At 36.9% G+C, this 7,436-nt stretch overlaps 1 pseudogene; it reads right to left on the bottom strand.

The window, feature by feature from the left end:
* Nucleotides 1–4,808: 4,808 nt before the first annotated feature.
* Nucleotides 4,809–6,360, bottom strand: LOC101574628 (annotated as a pseudogene).
* Between the last annotated feature and the right edge of the window lie 1,076 nt (nucleotides 6,361–7,436).

Consider the following 7,436-nt stretch of genomic DNA (forward strand, 5'->3'; position numbering starts at 1 on the left):
CTCTGTTTTAGGGAAGCCAAGTGGAAATGAAGGAAAGTGAATGCAGAAAGACAAAAACCACAGATGACACACAGATTAGTAGAAGTTGCCAGGTGACAGTGATAATGATTACTTATTTTGCTTCCTGTTTTCACTTGGTCTGTACTTAGCATCAATCTGCTAGAATTCTTCTGCATCTGGAGTGTGGAAATAAATAGTGTTTCATTAGAATTAACATGTCAAAATGACTTTGATTTCAGTCACTCAGTCAATCTACCATATTTCAGCTATGAAAAACTGGCAAGTTAATCCTTAATGAAAAGTAAATGTCAACAGTTTAAAAGTATAATTAATAATATGCATAACTATCTGAGCATGAGAGCTCACACCCATTATCCCATAACTCAGGAGACTGAGGCAGGAGAATTGTTGTAAATTTGACACTAGCCTGAACTACAAAGTGAGTTCAAGTCCAGCATGAACTACATAAAAAACACTATCTTAAAAAGACTATTACTACTAATAATAATAATAACAATAACAATAACAATGGTACCTACCACACATGGATATATGTAGGATTCAATAAAATGATATGCCTAAAATACAAAGACTATAAGAAGCAATCAATAAATTGTTACTACTATATTACAATAATGATGAGGTTAAGAATGATGATTTTTCAAAAAAGTCCTTTTATCTTTGAAGAAAATTTCAAACATGGGAAAAGAATAGTAAGTATTTTTATTGTGTTCAGCAGAAAATCTGTATAGTTGTCTTTGAAGTAGATTGTCTATATAGTATATAAGAGACTGTAAAAGATCTCAAAAGAACATATAACATTATGGAAAAAAATTAAGTGATAAAGTTGAAAATTGACATTTGTTCAAGCATTTGCCAACACTGATATTCACTTAATATCATTAATGTTAGACTTCTGTTTGATTTGAGGATTTTATTTCAAGATATTTATAAAAACTATAGACATATTTTTGACAATACACAAGAGTGATCCAAAACCTTACAATTAATAAGAAAATACAATTTACATATTTGTTGATCTAACTTCACAATTAAACTGTTCATTTTCTTATGTGATAGATAATTAAATGTCATAATTTCCTTATTTTTAATATAATATAGCTAATGTAATGATTATAAAATCATTTCTGATAGCAAGTAATAGGAAAATAACCACACAAAAATATGCTCTTGATATAATAATTAATCATACACATTTGAGGTATGAGTGTACTACATACAAAACATCCTAAATGTTTTAGAGTTTTCAGATTTCCGTGTCTGTCACACAATATTTCTCAATAATTTTCCATTTGAAATTTCACAAATCTCTTTAACCTGCCCTTAATCCTACTTCTAATTTGAGAAAAGAAATGAACAATTGTAGTGGATTAAATAATGTCCTCAAAAATTAAGAGTCACCTGAAACTTGAGTTTGTTGAATTTATTTAGAAATAGGGTCTTTGCAGATATGAGTTACGGCAAAGTGAGGCACTAATGCATGAGGATGTACCCTAAATCCGATCACCAGTGACCCCATTAGAAGAGAATAAAATGCAAGAAGGTAGAGACAAGAAGCCTACTGGGAGATGGAGGCAGAGATTGAAATGAGACAACTATAGTTCAGTGCACATTAAGGATTGTTGGGCATTACAAAAAAATGTAAAGAAGCAACAAAGGATTTTTATTTGCCATCTTCAGAGAGAGTATGACACTTCTGACACTGATTTCAGACTTCTTGCCTCCCAAACTGAGTGAATAAATCTCTGTTTTTTAGAGACCAAATTAACTAGCAGTTTGTAGTACAGCCCAAGCAAAGTAACATATCCACTCCATGGAGACTGTGCTTTAAAGTATCATTAAAATGCAAGAGCAGGTTAATTTTACTCTAAATATAGGTTACCTGTGCCTACATTTAAATATACATTAAAGAACTCTTGCTAAAGAAAGCTTCAGAGGGGTTTGAAGATATTTCAGGAGACCCACATCTTCTAGGTGTTTATTCTGGGCTCTGAGTTAAAAGCAAGAGATTGTCATATTATCAGGAAAGCAAGGGAGGCCTGGAAACCAAGGATCCCTGCTTTGCCTGGTAATGACATAACCAGCCTTTGCTATCTCTTAAATTCAGGGGGAAAATAAGTGTGTGATTCCACCTGAGAATCTCATTACTGAACCAAATACAGGTGTTAATCCAAGGTCAGCATCACAACAGAGAAAATAGATTGGTCCCAGTAGGTGTCCTCAAGCCTCCTGAATCACACATGAGTCACAGGTTCAAGGACCTTTGAATCATGTTTATCAGCAACAGCAGATTAAGTCGTAAAAGTTAGTGGTGTGTGTGGCCTTGGCAACTGAAATGAAAAGGACACTTCCCAACTGATGTATTTGGAACAATCTGTGCTCCACCTCCTGTTCTCCATACCTTGTTGCCTGCTGGTCAAAATTTAAAAAGCAGAGTAGCAGAACAGCGAGAAGCATGTATAGAATTTGGATGCAGTTTTATTTCTTTCCACAAAAATAATTAACATTTCCTCTTTCCTGAAGGTCATCAGTTGGCCTTTAAAGAATCACTGTTGTTGAATAGCATGGCAATAAGTAATTATTAAAATCTTTCATCTTGTTCTTATCACCGTGTATCATTTCTATTATTTTATACCCTCTTTAAAACAAATTTTAAAAAAGTAAAATGGAAAAGGGGAAAATTTAAAGTTTAGTGAAAGAGAGAATTAATGTTTAATTGCTTGATCAATCCTTCATGACAATGTCTGATAATCTGAACAGCAAATTTGATGATAATAATGTGTAATATAGCAACCATTGTTAATTTTCTGTTCTGTTTTGAAATTCTGTAACATTTTTAGTGTTCTATGTTGCTTTGTTTTTGTCTTTGTTCTTGTTACTTGTTTTCTTTTTCCTCTTTAAAATTAAAAAGAAATGCATTCTCCAATTTTTGATAAAGGAAAATCTGACAAAAGAAAAGAAAATCTGAGGAATATAGCTGCTTTTCAAATTATGTGCAAAGTGGTAGGAAGATAGTATCAATCTTCACTGAAAACTAGCTCTTGCCACACTTGGTGTGGAAACCTTCCCATTTGCTCCTTTTCCTCTCGCTCCTCCTCCTCCATCTCCTTCCCCTTCTATGACTCTAGGGGACAGGGTAACTCTGAGATCACACAAGCTACATATTCCAAATAATATCACTACATTTTTTTCCATTTCCTTTGTCTTGAACTGTGACAACTAAGTTAGAGCATGCCATATTAGAGCATGTTTCTTCAATTTTCAAAGACATGGCCCTTTAGAATTTCTTCAGGGACTTAATACTTTACTATTTTTCTTGTTCTCAAGTTGAATGTTTCTATTCTCCAAAATTTCATATTCTGTGATGTTATCCTCTGAATTGACAGGGAGTAGGAGGTGACCATTTGGGAAGGGATTAGGTCATAAAGAAGCATTCCTCATAAATAGAGTAAGTTTGAGATAAATGCCTTATAAAAGACACCCAAGATATCTGTCTTGAACAATTTTCCCATAAGGACACAACAAGGAGGCCCCATCTATGAACTAGAAAGGTTTTTTTATAGTAGAATGCAATATAAATATGCATATATATTGTTTTGTTTATGCATATATTATGTTTTGTTTATATACATTATTAATAAAAAGAGACAAATTTTCCATGCAAAAATATTTCAAATAATTTATGTGCATAGTGTGCTTTCAGATATATGGAGCCCAATTATGACTCCAGAAACGGGAAGCACATATTATGACACTTCCTCCCAAACAATACCATATGGAAGGGGTAGACATGATTTTCACAACATAGAAAAATGACAAACACTCCAGCTAGGGACTCAAGGTTAACCATAACAATGAGAAGTCACACATCATAGTATATGTCCTTGCTGTGATAGGATGTGATGATATGATATGATATGATATGATATGATATGATATGATATGATATGATGGGCATAGCGTCTAACCTCTGTGGGCTTCCTTTCAGATACCTATAGCATCCTTCTCAGCAGAGAAATAGATCCACAAAACTCAAATTGAGACATATTTGCTCAAAATACCTGACCAGTACCTCTCAAAATGGTCAAGGTCATAAAAGACAAAAAGTGAAAAATTGTCACAGCTAATAATAGCCTCAAGAGACACAAAAAGAAAATGTTATGTGGTGAATTGAATGGAAGCCAGAAATAGCCAAAAAGAAACATTTGTTTAAAGCTATAAAAAACTAGACATGGACTTAATAACAATAGTGCATATGTATAGTTACATTTATTTAGTAACAATCTGTATATCTAATATATATTCATTAATTTTGGCAAACGTATATTTGTAAGTCATTAATAGCAGAAGAAATTGAATGTAAAGTATATAGGAACTCTGTACTATATATTTTCTGTAAAACTACTTTAAAATAAAAATTTTATTTTGAAATTACATATGCATTTGTATTCTTGGTCTTTTAGCTATGACCAGTTAGCTTCCTTGGGAAGCTCATCCAAATAACAGAATTAAACCTCTAAAAAGTGTATGAGGTAAGTTATATTATTATGACACTTTCTTTCCATCTTTTTTTTTTTTTTTGGAAAAGACAATTTAATTGGCTTTTGGTGGAGGGCATGGGCAAGAAAGGGTACCCCAGGCAGTAATATCCCCCCCCCCAGTGGTGGGAGGAGGGCTAAGATGAGCCTCAGGTGGGTCTCTTGCTCCCAATGCTCCCTTATACAGCTGTCTCCTCATGGGCTCTGGGGCAGCCCCAGGAGAGGTGCAGGCTGGAAGAGGCTGCCCATTCACTTGGACAAGACATCAGAGGTCTCAGACACCAGCTTCCCATTGCAGGTGTCAATCTTCTTCACAACCACAGCAGACTTGGTGCAGGTGAAGCCAGGACTTTGGAAGCTTCCAAAGCCAGGACGTATGAGGCCCCTATAGGGTGAGCTCACCATGCTGGAATAACCACTGGTGGTCTTCGTGTGGATGCTCAAGTTCTGCATCCCAGCCTCCAGCTTATTCTCATCACCCTCCAGGAGCTTGTGATAGGTAGAAATCTTGATATTGAGGGCCAGCTTGACATTCATGAGCTTCTGGTCCCCTTGTGGCTGCCAGGCCATGTCCTGCTTGGCCTTCTGCAGGGCGGCCTCCAGCTGGAGCAGCTTGGCATTGGCATTCTTAATGGCCCTCTCCCCATGCTGCTCGGCCTCGGCGATGGCAGCCTCCAGGGATGCTCTTTGGCCTTTGAGGGCCTCAATCTCCGCCTGCATGTGGCTGATGCTGCGGTTCATCTCAGAGATCCCTGACTTCCTGCAGCAGAGGTCATCCCCGTGCTTCCCAGCCAGGGTCTGCAACTCTTCACATTTGATCTGGTACATGCTCTCGGCCTCTGCCCGACTGCCATTGGCCATCTCCTCCTACTGGGCCTTGACCTCGGCAATGATGCAGTCCAGGTTCAGAGAGTGGCTGTAGTCCATGGACAGCACAACGGATTTGTCAGAGATCTGAAACTGCAGCTCATGTATGTCCTTTTCATACAGCTGCCTGAGGAAGTTGATCTCGTCACTCAGCCTTTCCAGGCATGACTTGAGCTCCACTTTGTTCATGTAAGCTTTATCCACATCCTTCTTTTTTTATGAGCATAATATATTTATTAGAGAAAGAAAGCTCCTAAGAGAGGGACAGGAGGAGGGCCCGAGTGGGTAGTTCCCTCTTTTTTCATTTTTTAATTTTTTTAAATTTCTTTTTACACATCCTTCTTGATGAGGACAAATTCTTCTCCATCTCTATATGCTTGTTGATCTCATCTTCATATTTATTCTTGAAGTCCTCCACCAGCCCCTGCACATTGCCCAGCTCTGCCTCCAGCTTCAGTTTCTCCTAATCCAGTGTGTCCAGCTGCCCCAGAGGTTGTTGATGTAGCTTTTAAACATGTTGTCCATGTTACTGCAGCACATCTTCTGTCACTGCAGGAGGCTCTACTTGGTCCCAGCATCTTATTCTGCTGCTCCAGAAACCGAACCTTGTTGATGAAGGAGGCAAACTTCTTTTGGAGGTTCTTGATCTGCTCCTTCTTCTGAATACACACGTCCAGGCTTTTGGGGTCCACCTCCAGGTTCAGGGGGTTCAGCAGGCTCTGGTTCACCTGGACAGCCATGATGCTCCCCACACCACCAGTTCCGCCATAGCCACCCAGCCCCAGGCTGCCCCGAAAGCTGCCGCTGCTGCCCATTTGGGAGAAGCTGGAGGAGCTGACACAGGAAGCAGGCCCGCTGGTGTAGGAGAGGCTGCTGCAGGCCCGGGGTGGGAGGCGGACACTTTATTGGACTTCTGAGCCACCCTTATGGACATGATGGAGGCTGGAGTGGAGGCAAGTGAACTGAAGATGGAGACTGGTGAAGCAGCCTGGAAGACACTCCTGGATGGTGGGACTGCAAAATTATGACACTTTTACAGGTAAGGTAACCGACAACAAATTTAAATGCTGTTTCCAAAAGCTCATAAGTAGCAGAGCTGTAATTTCAAAGTCAGTGTAGAAGAAAATATATGGTATTTCTAGAAATTTCCACAATAGATAGTACACAAAAGTTAAAGAATACTATTTACAAAAGGAACAAAATTATTAAACGTAGCAAATTTTATAGCAGATGTATATAACTTTGCATAGATAATGAAATATTACTAATAGAATTGAAGAAAATCTAAGTAAGGATATAACATGAAAGATTTAATTATATTAAGAAGTAATATTTTCCAAACTTCTAATGAATGAATAATATTACAACGTATATATAACCTCACAAATTAGCTTAAAATTAAAATTTAATGCATTTAACTTAAGACACTCAAATTGCTCCTCAAATAGAAGAAAGGAAAAAGTATATATGAAGCTATTGTATAAAACATGCAGAAAAAATGAAGTGTTCCGTTAGTTCACAAAGTATGTAAATATAAAACTGAGTGTAATATAATTAAAAATATAAAAGGACAAAACTATAAATTTCAGAATGTAATATCAAAGAGAATCTTGATGACTTGGGATTGGGAAAAAATACTTTTAAATGGGACACACAAAACACTAAATACAAAGAAAAGATTTTAAGGTTAGACTACATAAAATCCAAAATGTATATTCTCGTACCCAGGATAGAACTCAGAACCCTGCACTTGTCGGACAGACATTTATGGCATTAATCTATATCCACAACCTTATATTCTTCTAATGACATATTGTTACTTTCAGGAAAACATATGGAACTTGAGGTCATTGTGTTAAATGGTATAAGCCATTCTCAGAAAAACAAATGTCACATGTTTCCTTGTGTATACAGTAGAATCTTAAGAAATGTCAGCATGAAAATAGAAGAGACTATTATTAAAAAATGTATGTAAATATAAAAATGAAGCTCATTGGCCTATACAATTAA

Source organism: Octodon degus, unplaced genomic scaffold (genome assembly GCF_000260255.1).
Source record: "Octodon degus isolate 3935 unplaced genomic scaffold, OctDeg1.0 scaffold00277, whole genome shotgun sequence".
Taxonomy (NCBI): Eukaryota; Metazoa; Chordata; class Mammalia; order Rodentia; family Octodontidae; genus Octodon; species Octodon degus.